Source organism: Mustela nigripes, chromosome 5 (assembly GCF_022355385.1).
Source record: "Mustela nigripes isolate SB6536 chromosome 5, MUSNIG.SB6536, whole genome shotgun sequence".
NCBI classification, from domain to species: domain Eukaryota; kingdom Metazoa; phylum Chordata; class Mammalia; order Carnivora; family Mustelidae; genus Mustela; species Mustela nigripes.
Window position 1 is genome coordinate 46,947,374 of NC_081561.1, and position 22,205 is coordinate 46,969,578.

Genomic DNA, 22,205 nt, shown 5'->3' on the forward strand with positions numbered 1-22,205 from the left:
TTTGCACATCATAAGAGAAATCCTTCAAAACGCAAATGCATGACCAGATATATACCACAGAGAAAATCTGAGCAAATGTACCTATAGTTTAGACCAGTTTTAGAGTCAAACTGTAATTCTCACACAGCAACTGATAGAGAAACTCATCAGGGAGACATGAAAGGAGAAGAAATCTTAATGTCTTCTTGAAAGTTTTCATTATTTTTTAAGTGAATTTACAACTGGAAATATAAAAAGATAAATAGAAAATTGGACTTTGAATTTGCCTAATGAACACTTATATGGATTTAAATAAAACCCTAGTATACATGCCTACTCTCCCCACCATTAATGAAAGTAACTATAACTGGTGGCATATTCTTCTTTACCCAAATAGTTTTGACTGAATTGGCTGACAAAACTGAAGTTCAGGTATGTTAATCCATCAGGGCCCTTTTATAATCACTTATTACAGCAACAAAGAAAAAAATATGCATCTTTGAACATACAGACACTTTTCCTAATACTCTTTTGGGTTCCACCTAAACAAATCCCACATCAATATATAATGCTAATACTTCTCCAGGGTAATATAGTATCTCCCCTTTCCCTAAACTCAGCTCAAATATTTGTATTAACAATACCACAGGTAGTTTATAAGCAGTTAACTGCTTGCCTAGTAAATATGAGGGAAGCAGTGGAAGCACACATCACCTTACTGGTCATACAACATAATAAATTATAAGACTTTACTTGTCTAAATAGTCTTTTGCCTTAGAAACAGAGTCAAGACTAACTTTTTTTCTTCGAAAGTTTTTGAAGAAAACTAGAATAATAAAGAATGTAATAAAGGGCACCTGGCTAGCTCAGCTGGTAGAATATGCTACTTTTGATCTTGGGGTCATGAGTTCAAGCCCCACACTGGGTATAGGGCTTACTTAAAAAAAATAGCAATTAGGGGCACCTGGGTGGCTCAGTGGGTTAAAGCCTCTGTCTTCGGCTCAGGTCGTGGTTCCAGGGTCCTGGGATCGAGCCCCACATCGGGCTTTCTGCTCAGCAGGGAGCCTGCTTCCCCCTCTCTCTCTGCCTGCCTCTCTGCCTACTTGTGATCTCTGTCTCTATCAAATAGAGAAATAAAATCTTAAAAAAAAAATAGCAATTAGTTCTTTCACTGAAATGAACTTCCCAGGGATGCCTGGGTGGCACAGTCCATTAAGCATCTCACTCTTGGTTTCAGCTCAGGTCATGATCTCAAGGTCATGAGATTGAACCCTACATTGGGCCCTGAGCTCAGCATGGAATCTGCTTGAGAATCTTTCCCCTTTCTTTCCCTCCTCTTTGCTCCTCCCCATGCTCACGCTCCCACATGCTCTAAAATAAATAAAATCTTAAATTTTTAATTAAAAAAAAATGTACCCTCCCAAAAACTAGGAAAAAAATTGCCTAGTCTTGATTAGATTAGAAATGACAAATAAAATTCTAAGGAATTCAATGTGTTCCTAAATCATTCACCCAAAAGTAGCCCAGTGCATTCCAAATCACACAATACTCTTATCTAAAATTCAGGTTGTTGCTTGTGTTACAGCCTTTCAGTAAATACTGTTTTTCCCTGGTGAATTTAAAAAGTTCATCCATTTGTCACACACATTCTAAATTGTCATTTATCAATTTAGTTATAACCAAAATTTAAAAGGCCAAAGAAAATTCTCAGTGAAAATATATGATTTTACAAAACTTTATTAATTAGTATAAACTGCTACTGACTTGATTATCTCAAATACCTAAATTGGAGTGCCTGGGTGGCTCAGTTAGTTAAGCGACTGCCTTCAACTCTGGTCATGATCCTAGAGTCCTGGGATCGAACCCCGTACCGCCCTATCTGCTTAGCCGGGGGCCTGCTTCTCCCTCTCTCTCTGCCTGCAGCTCTGCCTACTTGTTCTCTTTCGGTCAAATAAATAAAATCTTTAAAAAAAAAATCTAAAATAACCTTGAGTATTCTCAACATCTTCCTGAAAAGAGGTATATAAGCAAACTGTTCTAAATGGAATCACATTTCCTGAGTAACTTAAATTACTATTCCAGAGATGCTCAACCTTCACTCTGATTAATTTTCAATTAGCAAAGGCCCTGAACATTTGATCTCTGAAGCTCTTCTCTTTCCACCACTATTCACAGTTCCCCACAGCTCAATCCCTATTATGCATATGCAGTCACCAAATAGTCAGTACCTCTATGTTTCAAATGGCATATTGTATAATGGTATATGTCTTTTTGTCAAGCAAAAATTAATGGGCTTTAACAATTTGTGTAAAGCTTTATTTTTATGTCTTATAATTATACTGTTATAATTACACTGTTTTACATGCTGCCTTACTAACAGAATTAAGGACTCGGGCTTTGTGGATCCTTCTCCTTTTGATACTCTCCACCAAACCAGGAAGTGGGAGAGCAATTTCGCTCTGCCGGCACGCCTAAGAGGAGATTAAAATAGAGCTCTGGTGAGGCAAATGCTCCACACAGTAAACAAGTAAGAGGCTGTCTGTGTATACTGCATTGCTATTCACCCTATGCAGACTCCTTCCCTGACAGACAGTTGTACATCCCCCACCTGCTGGACTCATGCATTGCCATGTGACTTGCTTGGGCCAGTGAAATCTAAGTGACATGTGTCACACCCAAGCAAAAACTTCATAAGCATGTGCTTTCCCCAGTTCTCTCCTCCCTCTGCCATAGCAACTAGTGAAATTTCAGATAAAAGCTGCTCGATCAATCTGAGTCACAGCATCAATATGACAGAGCAAGGCTGAAGATGAACCACAGGAGACACAGAGCGTGAACAAGAAACAAACCTTTTTAGTAGTCACGGAGATTTAGGGATCATTTGTTATTACCACCGCACAATCTACCTGACTGGCAGAGTGATCTCTAATGCCCTTTGGATCCCACATTTTGATCAATAAAATATTGAGCACATACTTCTACATGTATTTTTATAAATTACATACATTACTGTATATTATGTATTCATAACATGCCTTACCCCCCCACTCCAAAATGTAAAAAGAATGAGATTAAAACTATATGAGCTGAATTATTTATTTCCTTCCCACACTCCCAAATGATCATCTTAAGCACACAACTTTGGAATCACTAGTCTATTACAATGGCCTCTAGAGTAAAGATATAAATAAGGCTTCCCAGAGATCTTATTCATAAACTTCACATCAACAATATTCAAATGTTTATAAATATTTGGCCAGAAGTTTTCTATTTGCATCCACATAGCTTTCTCTCTCTCAGACCCTGGTCCTTAAACAAGGATGTAAATCAGATTTGCAGTGGAGCTTTCCAAAATTAGATTCCTGGTGCCTCCTAATCTCAGAATGAAGCCCAGGTGTGTATTTTTCTTAAAGACCCATCAGTGATTCTGATGTATATTACCAGTCTAAAGAATAAGTCCCAGAGAAACAATGTTTGTTTGTTTTTTTAAACCTTCATTTGTAAGTAATCTCTATAACCAACATGGGGCTCAAACTCACATACCTGAGATCAAGAGTCAGTCACATGCTCTACCAGTCAACTGAGCCAGTGAGGCATTCTTTTTTTAGAAAAGAATCATCTTTTCTAAAATAAATCTATCACATCCTGGAAATACCACTACCAGTTCTAAACTTTGGGTTTTTTTATGTAGAATTCTTTCTAAAAACACTGAGAACTTACGTACACCAAACACCATTTCCAAGATGGGATCCAGCTACAAACAAGCAAAACAGAACAAAACTGCTCTCATGAAGCTTACATTTTAATGAAATAGACAATACACAATAAACAAGAAACTATCAGGCAGCCATTTATGATGAAAATAAAACAAAAGACACGCTGTGAATGGGCGGATTTATACTTTCAGTTGCATGGCCAATCAGTCTCTCTGAAGAAATGGCATTTTAAATGGAAACATGACTGAAAACAAGTCAACCATGCAAAACCTGTGGCAAGAGCATCTCAACCAGAGGAAGGAGCTAGTGCAAAGGTCCTCATAGGTTCTTTTTCCAGGGAGGAAAAGGACTGGCAGGTTGCAATAACAGAAAGAAGGTCAATGGAGAGCAGTGACAGGCAGGATGGTGTGAGAGGTGCTGAGAGGCAGAAAGAGCCCTCAGACCAAGGTGAGATAGACTTTATACTAAGAATTGGTCATTAAACAGACATGTTAAGTACAGGAAAATCAAGATCTGATTTACACTGTAATTTTTTTAAGACCATTTTTGTGCTGAACAGAGAAGGAATGGTAAAATGGACCAGAGAGGAAGAAAGGGAACTAAGGGAAAAGATGATGATGGCCCAAACTAGAGAAGCACTGGTAGAAAAAACAAGTGGACAGATTTGGAATATATTTTGTAGTAACATAGATGGACAGATTATAGATGAAGAGGATAAAGAAAAAGACTCCTAGGTTTAGGTTTTAGCCACTAGGCAGATGGTGATGCCATTTATTAACTGTTTTGTTTGATCCTCATTATCCACTGTTATTTATATGTTACTTCGATACATATTTGTCCTCTGTGTCTTGTTGCAAGTCATCTCAAATCCTTTGTGGAAAGGGGCATGACATCAATACATGTAAATAAATTATTTAAAGTATTAAAAATGAAACACACCTGCACAAGCAGGTAAAAAGACATGTTAACAATTCCAACAATATTAATACAATTATTAATAAAGATTGGTTAATATATCCAGTGTACAGGGGCACCTGGGTGGCTCAGTGGGTTAAGCCTCTGCCTTTGGCTCAGGTCATGATCTCTGAGTCCTGGGATTGAGTCCCGCATCGGGCTCTCTGCTCAGCAGGGAGCCTGCTTCCCCTTCTCTCTTTCTGCCTGCCTCTCCCCCTACTTGTGATCTCTGTCAAATAAATAAATAAAATATTTTTTTTAAAAATCCAGTGTACAATGAAACAATTAAGAATCATTTCTTTTACAATGAAATAAAAAGTGTGTGGATAAAACAAGTAGCGAAGGCAAACATCCTGGTTTTTAATATTGCTATCATGCTTTCCTTTTTTTTTTTTTTTTTTTTTTAATTTGAGAGAAAGGGACAGAGGGCACAAGTTGGGGGGAAGAGCCGAAAGAGAGAGAGAAGAAAACTCCCCACTGAGCAGGGAGCCTGATTTGGGGCTTGATCCCAGGAACCTGAGATCATGACCAGGCTTAACCAACTGAGCCACCCAGGTGCCCAGTATTGCTATCACTATTTCTAGTCAATATTGTTCTACATTGGTAGTAAGTATTAAAATCTATAAAGGGCACTTTGTTTCTCAAATGCGCAGTGACCTATTAATTAACCTTACTGTGGGGTTTAAAAATGGCTGCAAATTCTTTGACATTCCCATTAAGCTCTAAGCATTAAGAACTGAGATCTGTTCGTCCTCCCTTTGATCTGGGCTGGACTATGACTGCTTTGACTAAAAATATGGCATGAGTGATGCCATGACAGTCCCATGCCTGATCTTTGAGAGGACTGATAGCTTCTGCCTTGCTCTCTTGAACTCCTGGGTCACCAAAGAAGTCTAATCTCCTGCCTTCAGGATCACATGAAGAGATCCCAGCAGAGTCCAGCCTTCTAGAAGTCCTCACCTCAATACTGAGTGAGCATGTGAGTAAAGCTGCCTTGGACATCCCTACAACCAAACTAGCTGCCAACCAAATAACCCCAAATGATATCATGTGGGCAGAAAAACTGCCCTGTGGAGTACCCAGTATGAATCCCTATCCCTCAAAATTGTGAAATATTATAAACTGGTTATTGTTTTAGATTTAGATTTTGGTTTTGATTTTAAGTTTTGCTATTAGGTTTTAGAATTGTTACTTTAGATTTGGGGGCAGTTGTTACATAGTAATAAATAAACAGAAAATAAAATAACCAAAAACCTAAAATAAAAGCTTAAAACATGTTTTCTATTTATAATCCAATTCCTTTTTACTTTTTTTTTGTATTTTATTATGTTTTAGCAGTCTCTACACCCAATGTGGGCTTGAACTTACAACCCTGAGATCAAGAGTCGCATGTTCTTCCAACTGAGCCAACCAGGCACCCCTACAATCCAATTCTTAAAACATACTTTCTGCATTTAAATGTATAAAAGAGAGCCATATAATAAGGGGAAAAAATGAAAAATAAATTGTTAATAATCAGTAAGTTTTTAGGAAACAGAGAAAACAGTAAATAAAAGGAAATAATTATCACTGTGTTGCTGTATTAATTTACCAAATTGATAGCATGCTATGTTATGTCACTTAAAAATTCTTTGTCATTTATAATCATTCAAAACATTCAGTTAGAAAGCAAACAATAATTTAATACCCTGAGATTCTAATTAGTATGTTGATATCTCAGTAATTCTGCCAAACTGATCAATGTAAAAATCAATCCTCTGGTTACTTTATTATTGCCTTTTTTTAAAAATAGCATAGGCACATTTTAATATACTAAAATTTATACTAGAGAGAAAGGATTAATTCCTTATACTTATGCTCATTTCTTCTCTTCTACAGGAAAACCTTTCTCCCTTCCTCCCCCCCCCCCCCCCCCGCAAAACTGGGTGATGTATACACGAATTCTTCAGTCTCCTAAGTAAATCAAAACAGCAGTAATTCCTGAGCTGGACACAATAGGACCAGAAACTTACAATCTGCCAGGATATATTCCACCCCATCCCACCACATCACACAAATATTTTTTCAGCATCTTCTATGAGCCAGACACAAACTCAAGAGATAACACAAACAAAAGATGCTACCTTATACATTAACTGTATTACCTAACCATAGCAAAACTTAGAAAAGTTGACTCTACTAACTAATCTGAAAGAAGCAGTCAACCACAAGAGGAAAGAGCCTAGTTTCCGGCATGCAATGAAAGAGTGAACGGTCCGTAAGGGCCTAAGTGTCCCCCAAGCCTGATACCTAGCCCTGCTTACAGAAGTTAGACATGGGCAGAATGAAAGGAAGCACACTCACTAAAGTGGAAGAGAGCCAACAAGGTGATCCATCCCTGGAACCTAATTTCAGAATCCACCTCAAACTGTCTGCTCAAACAACTATAGGTAAACTGAGTTGCAAGTCACCAGTGGCACTGCTAGGGCATTGGCTTTGGCTGAAGCTTACAGAACAGCAGTACACAGGGTAGCCAGGCACCTTTTTTTTTTTTTTTTTCAGATTTATTTATTTGAGAGAGACGGAAAGCATGTGCCCACAGTGGTGAAGGGCAGAGGGAGAGGAAGAGAATCCAAACAGACTCCACGCTGAGTGCAGAACCTGATCTCACTGACCTGAGATCAGACCTGAGCCAAAACTAAGAGTTGGAGCCAATCGCACCAACCAGACACCCCAGCCAGGCAGCAACTACGGCATTAAGATTTATTGAGAACAGCTTGATGCCCCTAAAAGGCAGGAAACCTAGGAAGCCACATAAGGGCACAGAAGATAGAAAGAGTCACCTTCAATTAACCAATCTCAATTAATCAGTCAATTTCTATCTCTCTCATACACACACACACACACACACACACACACACACACACACACACACACTCCAGTCCTGAACTGGGAAATAGGACTCAGGGGCCAATTTATAGGCTGAGTCATTTCCAGGCTGATATGGCCTAGAAAAATGGCAATAACATAGCAAAATACAAAAAACAATGTATAAACAAAATACTGTTTAATTGTTGATACTGAACATTGAAACAGCAATATTAAGAAAATTTATTTAAAAACTCTGCTCTAGGGGCACCTGGGTGGCTCAGTGGTTTAAGCCGCTGCCTTCAGCTCAGGTCATGATCTCGGGGTCCTGGGATCGAGTCCCACATCGGGCTCTCTGCTCGGCGGGGAGCCTGCTTCTCTCTCTCTCTCTCTCTCTCTCTCTCTGCCAGCCTCTCTACCTACCTGTAATCTCTCTCTGTCAAATAAATAAATAAAATCTTTAAAAAAAATAAAATAAAATAAAAAATAAAAACTCTGCTCTAGGGGTGCCTGGGTGGCCGTCATTAAGCGTCTGCCTTCAGCTCAGGTCATGATCCCAGGGTTGTGGGATCAAGCCCCGCCATCAGACTCTCTGCTCAGCGGGAAGCCTGCTTCCCCCTCTCCCATTCCCCCTGCTTGTGTTCCCTCTCTCGCTGTGTCTCTGTCAAATAAGTAAATAAAATCTTAAAAAAAAAATTGTTTTGCTCTATTGCTGAGACCTAATATATAAATACTCTACAAAAGACAATAATTTAAGTATAAAAATATGGAACCTTAGAGAAATAAGGCACAGTGAATAAGTCAATTAGGAAAAAGTATATGCATTATTCTATTCCAATCAGGAGGCTAAAAGCCTGGTAGACACCTGGAGTCAAAACTGAAACAAGTTATACCAAAACTATCAAAGAATCTTTTGTTCATTTATTTTCATTTATGTCTTCTCATCCTTACTCTCAGTGGGTACCCCAAAAATAGACCCCTCTAGAGATCTACCAGAGATCCTATAGAGTTATTCTCATTTGATTAAGCTCTATCCACCTCATTCATTTGTATAGTCCCTCTGCTGAACACATTCCAAAATATTTCTACTTTGTCCGATAGTAACCAACCCCCATATGCTCAACCCCTTTCTAAATGCTCCCCTATCTCTGCCACCTCCTGACAACAGAGCTCTATTGTAAATGGACATAAACTCATTCCCCCCTTTTCCCTCTATTGTGGCCAAGTACCTCCCCCCTACAGATGACTGCTCTCCACCATGAACTGCCCCAAATTCATCCAGCCCTTCTGGCACCTCACTATAGTGACCAATCATCCCAGTTTTCCCAGGACTTAAGGGTTTCTCGAAGCCCCAGTCTTTCAGTGTTAAACCTAGGACAGACATTCTCCAAACCCAAACTTTGCCAACATTGTAAAATCCACATTCTTGCCACTGCCCTGACTGACAGATAAATCCATATCCCTCAACACCAGTCTCACAGTCTTTGGAACATTCTGCCCACTCACACTCTATCTTGGCCGCTCACTCTCAAGATCAGAGCCCAGGGGAGCCTGGTTGGCTCAGTGGGTTAAAGCCTCTGCCTTTGGCTCAGGTCATGATCTCAGGGTCCTGGGATCAAGCCCCACATAGGGCTCTTTACTCAGCAGGGAGCCTTCTTCCTCCTCTCTCTCTCTCTGCCTGCCTCTCTGCCTACTTGTAATCTCTATCAAGTTAATAAATAAAATCTTAAAAAAAAAAAAAGATCAGAGCCCAATTCACAACTACCCCCCACCCCCGGCAACACACATATACTCCCCCCAACCATACCTCCTCACCTTCCCTGCTCACCTCCTCCACATCACCACTACACAGGCTTCTTGGATCAACAAAGTCTCTACCCCGCCTCTGCCTTTAACTTTTCCTGGTTTTAATTTTCGTCCCCAAAAATATTTCATCCTCCAATTCCATTACTCTACATGCACTCCCTATAGCACACCATGGCTTTTATCTCCATGTCTTTACACTTTATTTCCCATATCTGAAATACCCTTCCATATCCTCTGTTACTACTAGAAAATGTCTATATAGCTAACATATTATCTCTACAAAGTCTCCCCAGATTTTCTCAGTAGCAGCTACTTCCTCTTCTGTGCTTGAACATGTGGTATTATACTACTTATGTACTGTACTATAAGGATTTATATATGTTATCTCCTCTGCTATACAAACATAAACACAAAAAATTGTTATACTTTTTATTAAGCATATTGTTATACTTATTGTTGTTAGCTCTCATCACAATACCTGGTAAAGTGTTTACAAACTGGAATATATAAACTATGGAGGGTGACAATATTCAACTGAAAAAAACAAAGAAAAAGAAGAAAAGGTAAATACTCTGAAAAATATAATGGAACTCTAGAAGACTAAAAATTTATAATCAGAGCATACAATAATTCATCAAATAAATAATAGTTATGCAGCTATTCTACCTTTTAAGGTTTTGTTTATCTATCTGACAGAGAGAGAGAAAAAGAGAGAAAGCACAAGTGCACAAAAGCAGGGGGAACAGCAGGCAGAGGGAGATGAACCAGCAGGCTTCACTGAGCAGAGAACGGACATGGGGGTCAATCCCATGACCCCGGGATCATGACCTGAGCAAAAGGCAGCTGCCCAACCGAGCCATCCAAGTGCCCCTTAACCTTTCTTTTTTTTTAAGATTTTATTTATTTATTTGACAGAGCTCGCGAGAGAGAAGTAGGCTCCCACTGAGCACAGAGCCCAATGCAAGGCTCAATCCCAGGACCCGGGGATCATGACCCAAGCCAAAGGCAGTCACTTAACCAACTGAGTCACCCAGATGCCCACGTCCCTTAATCTTAACCCACTGAGCCACCCAGGCGCCCACGTCCCTTAATCTTTTAAAAAAATTAAAACTCATCCAAGTGCTGAGGTGGCTCAGTCAGTTAAGCATCTGACTCTTCATTTCAGATCAGGTCATTTCAAGATTCAGATCTTGAGGCGGTGAGATCAAGCACTGAGTTGGACTTCATGCTCAGTGCAGAGTCTGCCAGAAATTCTCTCTCTTCCTCAGTCCCTTGCCCCACGTACCCACATGTGAGGTCTCCCTCAAATAAATAAAAGTAAATAACAAATAAAACAAAAATTAGTTTGCAAGAACTAAAAAACTGACAAGACAAGAGGAACTGCCCCTTTCTGAGGGAAATCTAAACCCAGGAGAACCAAAACCAGTTTTGCCATGAAGACATCAGCCAATGGCATCCACTTGTACTTCAGATCCTCAGCCTCAAGGTTAAAGTGACAAAAGATAAGGATAAGAGCCTGCCTAATGTTGGATCCTACAGAAGACCTTCCCTACATTAAACTGGGACCCCAAAGGATGACATCCTCAAGGAACCAATGAACTAAAATTGGCCCTCCATCTCTCCCCAACCACAAAAGAATGAAAAGCAGGCAGTTTCAGCACTGAACAAGTCAGGGAAAGAAAAAAGTAGGAAAAACAAAGTCTTTCAGAAGGTTAGCCACGCCAGGTACACATCCACAGTTTTGATGAGCCAGGAAGCCACATCCTAAATATAATTTTTAAAAAGTCCCTGGGGCGCCTGGGTGGCTCAGTGGGGTAAGCCTCTGCCTTCAGCTCAGGTCATAGTCTCAGGGTCCTGGGATCGAGCCCCGCATCGGGCTCTCTGCTCAGCTGGGAGCCTGCTTCGCTCTCTCTCTCCATCTACCTCTTTGTCTACTTGTGATCTCTCTCTCTGTGTCAGATAAATAAATAAATAAATAAATAAATAAATAAATAAATAAAATCTTTTTTTTAAAAAATCTTTGACAGGAAAAAGCCCCAGAAGCCTGGCAGAAGCCAACAGAGTCTCTCTCAGAGGAGAGCACACTCATTCTGGGAAACCCCTAAAAGAAACTCTATGAGGGCAATAATCAGTTAAAGATAACCAGGCACACAAAGAAACAAAATAGCAGGAGTGAAAAACAAGCACAAACAACAGCAAGAACAGACCACACAAATTTTAAATCTTAGAATTATCAGACACAGATTAAAAAGCAATCTACATTTATGACAACAGCTTTTAAACTGACTGCAAAAATATATATATATATATATATATATATTTAACGGATTTTTTCTTTAAAGATTTATTTGAGACAGAGAAAGAGCAAGCACACAGGGATTGGAGGAGGAGAGGGAGAGAAAGAGTGAATCTCAAACAAACTCCCCGCTCAGTGGAAAGCCCAGCATAGGGCTCAATCTCATGACCCAGAGTTCATGACCTGAGCCAAAACCAAGAACCAGACACTTAACCAAGTGCACCACCCAGGTGCCCCTAACATGGCATATCTTTAAAGGAACCAAACAGAACTTCTAGAATTACAATAACTAAAATTTAAATCCCAATAGCAGCAGGACTGACAAAATGGAATTGAGAAATAAAGTGGGAAATGGTTCAAGAGAAACAATCTATAATTCAAAAGATAAAGAATAAAAAAGAAAATGCAGATATTAGAATGAGATGTGAATGACTAAGAAGATCTAAAATACATTTGATTAGAATCCCAGGCAGAGAAGAAAGAATTGGGACAAGAGCACCAATCCACAGATTCAATAAACCTAGTGAAACTTGAGAAAATAAAAAGAATCCCACTATTCAACAAACAGAACATTTAAATCAAGCAGAAGTGAATCAAAATATCTTAAAGGGAGACCACAAGCAAGATGGCTACCTTTTGTGTTTGGGGTTTTGGGGGTTTTTTTGTTTTTGTTTTTTTAACTTTAAAGATCAGATTTTCTTTTTTTTATTTTTTTTTTAAATTTTTTTAAAGATTTTATTTCTTTATTTGCCAGAGAGAGAGAGAGAGAGCGCCCAGGCAGGCAGAGTGGCAGCAGAGGCAGAGGGAGAGGCAGGCTCCCCGCCAAGCAAGGAGCCCGATGTGGGACTCAATCCCAGGACGCCGGGATCATGACCTGAGCCGAAGGCAGCCGCCTAACCAACTGAGCCATCCAGGCGTCCCAGATTTTCTTTTTTTTAGAAAACAAACAAAAAACCCCACAACTCAAAGAACAGGATTTTACATCTCAAGACAACTCCCAGGTAGTAAGACTACAGTTTACAAATCATTTTCATATAAGATATTTTGTACAAGTTTTACATATATTAAGAAGTAGGAAATAATCACCATTTCTGTTTTAACAGGGGAGGGGGTGGAGACAGGAGAGGGGAGTGGGAAAAAACAGCTTTTTTGGACACAACTATTTGGAAGGAGTATACCTGAAGAAGGCAAACCCTACCTTTTCATCCTCTACAGCGAAGAATTTAAAAAAAAAAAAAACTTTCAGCCTTGGGTATCTCTCTGAAAGCCACTTCCTGGCTACTGGCCAATCCAAACCAATTATTTAAAGTTACTTCACATGATTTTTATGTCTACTGGGTAAGTCACTCAGTATGCTCACTGTTGCAGCACTCATAAACCAACATGTCTGCAGGCCCAAGCAGGGTCTAACCTAGGACTGATGGGAGAAGGGCTTGTAACCAAGAGACTAAGGTGTCATTTCTCTGCAGGTACCAATGACACCCATAAGAATACAGTCTACTAGGCTAACAGTACAAAAGTGCACATAAAAACACACAAGTTTTGCTAATGTGCTTCAAGAGAAACAAGGACCTTGTTAAACAGTTCTCTCCATTATCATTTGTTCTCTCTCAAGGGACATTAAAACAAACAAACCAACCAACCCACAAATTGGTGGAGGCCATATTATAAATCCAAACACTGGTGTGGGATTTCAGTGGAGAGAAGGAAACGTGTAAAAACAAAAACAAAAGCCCCAAAACATGGCTGTAAGAACAGCTCACAATTTACCTGTCCCTATTTATCAACACTCTCTCACTACCTAAGACCATTAATTCCAGAGTTTTCTGACATATAAAAGTATAAAAGGGGTCAAAGAAGTAGAATAGGAATGGACCAAAGGAGTAAGAGTCAAAAGACATACGAAAAGGCCAAGATCTCCCAGAGAAAAGCAGTGATTTCTCATTTGCTTCTGCTCCCTGGGGCTGATAAACAATGCCTAGATCAGGTATGTGATTTAAATAGAAACTGCTTTTTGGGGAGGTAATAGCAAGGAGAAGCATGAGGAACATAAGACCAGGAAAAGAGTCTAATAAAGCTTCAAGATCTCAACAATTCAAAATTTCAGAACTTTCAGAAGGGATACTATTTAACAAAGGACAAAACTCTTTCTTCTAAAATAGACTCAGGAATTCCCATGACACCTAAGTACTTCCTGCTCCAGTGTTCACCATTGGTCATACCATTTCCCCCTACCACTCATGCAAAATAATTTGTCACCTCCCTACAGCTTCTTTTCAAACCACGATTCTCCCACTTATTTTGGTGACCAAACACTCTTGTTCAATAGATGCACTCCCCACTACCCCCTAAGGGGTAAAAATTAAGGAATCCCCCAGGCTGGTCCCAGGAACTCCTAATTAAATAAAAAAAGGGGCAGGCAGCCTCCTGGAGATTTATTTAAAAAAAAAAAAAAAAAAAAAACCAACTTCAGAAACTAAACCTACCTTTCCAAGGATGGAAAATGTATTCAGATGTTTAAGAATTCATATATGCCACAAGAGGACAAAAAAAAATTAAAAGGTAGAAATCTTACACTCTTCCTTAAAGCCTGCCCTACTGCCCAACCAGATTCCAGACACTGCCATCACCACCATGCCATTTTACTAAATGGAGCCCCCCACCCACACTAATCACACCTGCAACTGCATGTCATAAAAATGCACAACTTTTCCATGAAAAGCTATACATCTCTTTCTCTCAGGCTATACTGGCAATTCTCCAGTTAGTTCAATATTTTAAAGGCTGAGTAGTATGCAAAACAATTTCATTCCATTTCCCTTTTTTAGGTGTTTTTTGTTGTTGTTGTTGTTGTTGTTTTCCAAAGAAAGGTGGGTTTTATTGTCTTGTCTGGATAAAGGTTTGATTTGCTCTTGAATACTCCAGGGTGAAGAGACTTGGAGAAAGCACAAGATGCAGAGGTCTATTTGGTATAATCTTCCTCGTTCTCATCTTCACCCCCAATGGAGATAGCAGCATACTTCCTTACAGAACTGAACTTGGAAGATGGATTTTCTTCAGGTTTCTTTGTTTGGCTCAGGTGATTCTTTTTTTTTGATCCTTTTCTGCCAACTTTCTTATCTGATGCCTTCAAGTGGTCTTTGTTCCCTCCACCTCCTGGACAGCAGCTGGAGCTCCCACTTTGGCCCTTTAGGACACTTACCCCATCTACTTCATTTTCATCTTTCCTTACTGTTCCTTCCTTAAATGGTTGAGCCAGAACCACTTCCCCCCCACCACCACCACTTGTGGGTATTGGTGCTGTGTGTCTGAGCTCTGAGACAGAGCAGGAGGATTAGGCCTTCCAAACACCCAAGCACTGTCCTTTGGTAAAGTGGCTTTAGAGGCTGTTGAGGTTTGGGAGGCTTATAAGTTGGAGAGGGACACTCTTCTTCCTTATTGAGTGTTTCATTTTCTAGAGACTTCCTCTCTCTCCCCTGCATTTCTGCCAGCTGTAGCTGAGGTCCCAGTCTGTGATGGCTCACTTCCTGTCCAGGATTATTCTGTTCCTGAATTTCTTCACTTCACGAGCTTGAGTGTCTACCCCGAGGCCATTGTTCCTGTTCTGGCTCATCCAGAAGGCCCTTCACTTTCTTCCACTCCTCCTGTAGCCACTCTTCTATTTCTCAATCTTTAGCAGCTGTGTTGACAGAGCTTCCCCCTCCAAAGACAGAGGTTGCTCTGATAGACTGGTGCTAGCATAGGAATCATCTTCCTTAGGAGTACTCCAAGGCTTTAGATTCAGTTTGCCTTTTTTTAGAGGGAGGGGAAAGTGGAGGAGGACCTCTATCGTTATGCCTGTAGTTATCCTTAGAGTAATCCTCTTTGGAGCTCCATGAGCGATCATCTCATCTATCATACCCATCTTCATAGCTGTCCCCACCTCCTCTGTAGTCGTCATCCATACGGTACCCCACTACCAAATGGTCTTCTGTCACCGTCTATTCTGGAATCATAGTCTCTGTCATAACCTCTGCTCCTTCAGTCCTCATAGAGATCCCAGCCCCCAAACAGATCCATGGTATCTCAGTGTGGGATATCACGACAGGAGGGTGACTATCTTATACTCAGAGAGGCTACAGCTAGACGATCAGCTGACTTCTCAACAGCAAAAATGGAAGCCAGAAGACAGAAGAATTATATATATTAAACATGTGAGGGGCGCCTGGGTGGCTCAGTGGGTTAAAGCCTCTGCCTTCGGCTCAGGTCATGATCCCAGGGTCCTGGGATCAAGCCCTGAATCAGGCTCTCTGCTCAGCGGGGAGCCTGCTTCCTCCCCGCTGTGAGGGGAGGTGATTTCTCTGCCAAGTAAATAAATTAATAATTTTTTTTTAATGTGAAAAGAAAGTACCTACCTTAAAATCTTTAAAGAAAAAGAAAAGGCTGTCTGGCTAAGTCAGTAGAGCAAGCAACTCTTTATCTCAGAGTTATAAGGTTGTAAGTTGGAGCCCCACACTGGGTGTAACAATTACTTAAAAATAAAATCTTGAAAGAAAGAACCTGACAACCTAAAATTCTACATCCAGCAAAAATACCTTTCAGTAAAGAATGCAATCTCCTTTCTTGCTTTTTGGTTTTTGTGACAATGCTTAAAAGGTAAAAGAAGTATAGAAATAAAAACCTTAAAGAACTGTACTTCACCTCAAACTAATGCAACATAAGAGCTGGACATTTATGGAAAGATGAACATTTAATGATGTTCTGTATGTCTCCCTGATACACACAAAACTTTTTTTATTAATTGGTTATTTATATAATTGTGTCATGATTACCCAACAGATAAGAAGACCCAAGGGTCAGGTACCATTTACCTGCTTCGTTGGATATCCTTCCTACACATAGTCATAATCACTCTATGCCCAATTTTGGAAATATTTACTGACTGCTGAGACAGTCAACATTTCAAGACAGAGCTCCTATGATCATATTTCATTTCACCCAAACATATTTGGAATTTTATTTCCGTAGTTTAACATAAAATCAGATTAACAATTCTTCTGATTTTACATTATCAAATATTTTGGAGCAAAACTGGAATGAACAGTAAGTACACTTTCAGCTTTCAAACTACCACAACGTGAAGTTTTTTTCCCACTCCCCAGTTTCCCTATGAACTAAGTTAATCAAGTCTTCGAAATTTGCAACTGTTTCTTTAATTCCAAACTATTTATTTCAAGCACCCAGTTAATTGGCAGAATGCCTATTTCTTCACACAGCTTTCTATTACTGAGCTTCAAATTTTCTTCTTTATGACATCTCCCTTATGTTATCTTCTGCAATAACCTTTTGGTGCACAATTAAAGGCCTCCCAAACCCAATCTTTGTTGAGGCTCCAACTGGCAAATGTCTTCCAAAAAAACAAAAGAAAGTAATTTTCCTTTCCCATTTTTACAATGTAGCCCAGTAGAAAACTGCTCAACTTAACTTGGCTCTAAGTTTTTAAACTATGTAGCACTTTGGACATTTTAAAGATGAATGGAAGAGAGGAAGCCAAACTCTAATTCATGAAAGATACGATGATAACTGAATCTTCCCAAATTAAGCAGCTAATAGCAGATTACAAAAATATGGCTTACTTAGCTGGGGAAGAAAGTCTGAAGCTTTCTCAAGAGTCAGTATGGACTCAGGGTATGTGGCTGCCTCAGTCAGAAGAGCATTCTACTCTTGATCTTGGGGTTGTGAGTTCAAGCCCCATGTTGGGTGTAGAGACTATTTAAATAAATAAATAAACTTTTTTTTTTTTAAAAGTCAGTATGGACCAATGATGCAGCTATGTTTATCCAAGCAAATGGAGAATGAAACGAGCAGAAAAAAATAAAGTCAGAAAAAGAATGTGATTTGTTACCATTTTCTCTTATAGGCCATAGGAAATCAAGTCTTATCATTAATTTTACATTTCCATCATACTATTTGAAATTCAAACAATGAGAATACTAGCTATTGTTTGTGCCTTGGATAAAGAGAAAGGAGGTATTTATTTCAGGAGATGTTTAAATATACAGGTTTGCAACTGAAAATATTAGAAAACAATTTTATGGCCTTGACAAAGGTTTCCTATCTGTTGACCCAGTTCAACATTTTCAGTTCCTCAGAAAATTATTCAAACTTTTGATGGTGTAGTTGGCACAATACCCCACCCACCAGAATATATCTGCTACCTCCTTTCTGCCTTATCTTTTAAGACTCAGTTCAAATACTGTCAGCTCAATGATGCCTTTCTAAATTAATCCAGTCTGTAGCAATATCCTGCTTACTTTTTCATAACTCTTAGAGACTATATCAAACTTTCTGGCATGTGATTATTTTGCCTTGTTCTCTGTTTCATGAAAAGTCTCTTTCTACTTTCTCAAACTAAAAACGTTACAAATCCTCCATAACGCAGAACATAATGCTGGATAAATATAAAGCATTATCAAACATTAAGTATAAAGTACTATGAAGGACACCAATAGCTCCAGATATTCTGTGTCATGTGTACTTGGGAGCAGAATTCTGGTAGTTAGGGACTGAGCTTAAAGATACATCTGCACAGCAAGCACACTTTCTATAAACCATGTGTTAATCTGGGTACCTCAGTAGGGAAGAGGCTGGTAGATTCAAGTCCCTCCAAGCCACTTCCTAACGATGACAGGGAGTTAGTAAGTGTTCCCAACATCTTATACATTTACCCTCCATTAAGGTAGAAAGAGCCTACTTAGCCATTTGTCTTACTTCAAAGTCCATCAAGAGCTCCCTTCCCTTGCCTATACTCCTTTCTCAATTTACAGTTCTATCTCAAATTCCATTCCTAAAACAGTCAAGCGTTTCAGCTGCACTTAAAATACGGATTCAAATACCGGAAGAAGCCATGATACCACCTAGAAGGGCTGGTGTTATTCAGGGACATCCAGTTCTGAGGGGAACACCAGATGTGAGGGGAAGCAGTGCTAGCTGCACTACTCAGAGGCCCCTTTGTACGTCATCAAGTCACAGCCCTCCTCCTACTCCTCTCCAGCAGAAACATGAAAAAAAGAGCTCATTTCTGCCTTGAAGAACAGATAATCATGTGAACCTCACCATAACAGCCCTCAATCTTATAATATTGTAATTATGTATTTTATCCATATTGTAGTGTAACAGCTTCTTCCAAAGCTAAACTCCTACCCCACCTAAATGTAGCCATTTTCATTCCATGTGCTCAAAATTGCAAAAAGAGAAAACACTGAATTCATCCATTCTAGAGCCATTATGTTGTTCTCAGTAATGATCCTGACATTGATCTCTTAAAATACCACTTGGTTCCTTATCTATATCTTCCCTGCTACTGTTAACTTCAAGTTACCAAAAAAGAAAAAAAGGCAAAATTATTACTTCTATTTTATAGAAATAAATAAAAGCAGCCTTGGGAAACGTATATGAGAATCATCTTGTTCACTTTGTTTCTTGCCTCCAGTAAGACTGTTACAACCCAAAAGTGATACAGCTTAAGGAATCCAGAAAGCTAAGCAGCAAATTCAAACCGCTCCTCAAATGGCCATGTATGTACTACATTTATCCTTGACTCTCCCATTCCTTAAGCAAAGTGTTATAATAGCAGTAATGTGTCTGCCAACACAAAAAAGGTTTTATTAGGCCTCAAATGTCCTGCTTCCCTGGACTTATGAAATAAGTTTTTTAATCCATTTTCAGTTTTTCAATAAGAAATCATTTCCACAGATTCTCCATATGAATTAAAATTTCTCCCTTAACTACCATAATCCAAACTCCACATACTGAGAGCCAGAATAAACCATTAAATGCTGAAAATTAAAAAGAAAATAGAAATCTGCAAATGTTTCAAAACAGCACACAAAAAACAAAAATCAAGAAGCCTGTATGGTACGGTGTCAATAGTAACTCATAACTGCTTTTACTCACTTATTTATAACCCTTTCTAATTAAGAAAGTGCTTTAAATTCCCCATAGCACCTACACAGGGCCCTAACCATATCTCTTAGTTCACCATCTCTTGGCTGAATTGAGTATAGCAAGCAAAAAGGACTATCCGCAATCTATGCTACTAATTGAAGTCATTAATTTGGACTACTGTAAATTTTGTCAAATTCGTGAGAGGTAACACTGTATAAAAACATTAACTACCAGGGCGCGTGGGTGGCTCAGTGGGTTAAAGCCTCTGCCTTCGGCTCAGGTCGTGATCTCAGGGTCCTGGGATCGAGCCCCGCATTGGGCTCTGCTCAGCAAGGAGCCTGCATCTCTCTCTCTCTCTCTCTCTCTCTCTCTCTCTCTCTCTGCCTGCCTCTCTGCCTACTTGTGATCTGTCAAATAAATAAATTTAAAAAAAAAATTAACTACCTTATACCTTCTTACCTCTCTTTCCCAGGTTCTGAAACATAAAAAAGTATCTCTGAAAATAAAGAAGATCTCAAAGGATTCTGAGACTCCTGGCAAGTTTCAGAAATGCAGCAAGCCTCTCTTCAAAGTTAAAAAGCCATAAACTTCTCAGCTAACTCTATTGAAGCAGCTTCACCGAAGTTCTAAAAAGTGGAAAGCATTTATCAAGAATGTTTCCATTTCTCTCTCTTCTGAGTAATCCGAGCTCCCTCAGAGTTACCTTCTCTAGTTATCAAATTATCTGAATTTCATTTTCCATATTACCATGTTTCATAGTCTTTCCAAATCATGGCATAGTTGTTGAAACTATTTAGGATACACTGTTTTGGCTTCTGTTCAAATTTAAGAAGTCAGAAGCTCCAGGGGCGCCTGGGTGGCTCAGTGGTTTAAGCCTCTGCCTTCGGCTTGGGTCATGGTCTCAGGGTCCTGGGATCGAGCCCCACGTCGGGCTCTCTGCTCAGCGGGGAGCCTGCTTCCCCCTCTCTCTCTACCTACTTGTGATCTCTATCAAATAAATAAATAAATAAATCTTAAAAAAAAAAAAAAAAGAAGTCAGAAGCTCCAGCTTAGCTACCATTTCCAGTTATGTATCACTGCATAATAAATTACCCCTAAAACTTAGCAGCTTAAAGCAACAACCATTTTCTTTTCTCCGATTTTGTTGGTCAGAAATTCAGAAAGCATACAGCCAGCAATTCATCTGTTCCATGTGGCATCAAATGACATCCCTTGTGGTCTTAAGCTGATGAACAGACTGAAGAGTCCAAGATGGCCCCACTCACCTGCCTGGGACCTTGGTAGAGATGGCTAAATGGCCAGGCTCCACTGGGAATGTCCAGGAGTGCTGAGACACGGCCTCTCCAGTATGACAGTTGCTAGTGTATGCCAGCCTTCAGAACAGACCTCTCTAGCAAGTACATTTCAGCAAGTCTAGTCAGATCTTACATGACATCTCAGGAGTCCCAAAGAAAGTATGTCAGACAGAGGAAGTGGAAGCTGCGAGTTTCTTAAGGTCTGCACCCAGAAACAGGTACAGTGTCACTTCCACCAAATTCTATTGGTCTAAGTAGTTACAACACTCACAGCATTCCATTACCCTTTATCCATTACACAATAAATTGTTTTAATCTTCTGAGAATTAGAAAACAAGTGAATTCAAAGGAACCTTCTTTTCTACCCTTTGAATCCAGATATAAAAAATATGTATGATCAGGGACTGTCCAGTTGTCAGTCTAGCAACTATCTCTACACACCCCTAAAACCACTCATACTACATAAAAAGAATCAGACCAAAATCTGCACTTTTTTGTTTTAATAAAACTCCAGTATTCCAAATTCTATTTTTTTTTCCTAAAGATTTTATTTATTTATTTGTCAGAGAAAGAGCAGAAGCACGGAGAGCTACAGGCAGAACAGGCAGTGCAGGCAGAGGGAGAAACAGGCTCCCCACTGAACAAGGAGCGCAATGTGGGACTTGATCCCAGGACCCTGGGATCATGACCTGAGCCAAACGCAGACGCTTACCCTACTGAGCCATCCAGGCATCCCACCAGTATTCCAACTTCTATTGGCTTATCTATTAGCTTATCCAAATATCTATTAGCTTACCTATTAGCTAAATTATATTAGCTAACCACAACTGAGGTTCCTATATTTTTTATTATACATGTATGTATAGCAATAAGTTTTTTCCTTCCAAGATTTTATTTAAATTCACATTAACATATAGTGAAATATTAGTTTCAGGAGTAGAATTTAGTGATTCATCACTTACATACAACACCCAGTGCTCATCACAAGTGCCCTCCTTAATTCCCAACAGTTCATTTTTGCCCTTGCTTCCCTTGCCTTTGGTGATGGTTCTAGGAAGAAGTCACCGTGGATGCCTGTGTTCTCCTCTAGGATTTTGATGGATTCCTGTCTCACATTTAAGTCTTTCATCCATTTTGAATTTATTTTTGTGTATGGTTTAAGAAAGTAGTCCAGTTCTATTCTTCTGCATGTGGCTGTCCAACTTCCCCAGCACCATTTGTGGAAGAAACTGTCTTTTTTCTATTGGATATTCTTTCCTGCTTTGCCGAAAATTGGTTGACCATACAATTGAGGGTCCATTTCCAGGTCCTCTATTCTGCTCCATTGCTCTGTGTCTGTTTTTGTGCTAGTACCATACTATCTTGATGATTACAGCACTGGAATAC

At 39.5% G+C, this 22,205-nt stretch overlaps 1 protein-coding gene and 1 pseudogene across 1 annotated transcript in view; both read right to left on the reverse strand.

The window, feature by feature from the left end:
• Positions 1–22,205, reverse strand: part of PRIM2 (DNA primase subunit 2) — a 316,330-nt gene that overhangs the window by 262,010 nt on the left and 32,115 nt on the right. The window lies entirely within an intron of this gene.
• Positions 14,561–15,657, reverse strand: LOC132017236 (eukaryotic translation initiation factor 4B-like; annotated as a pseudogene).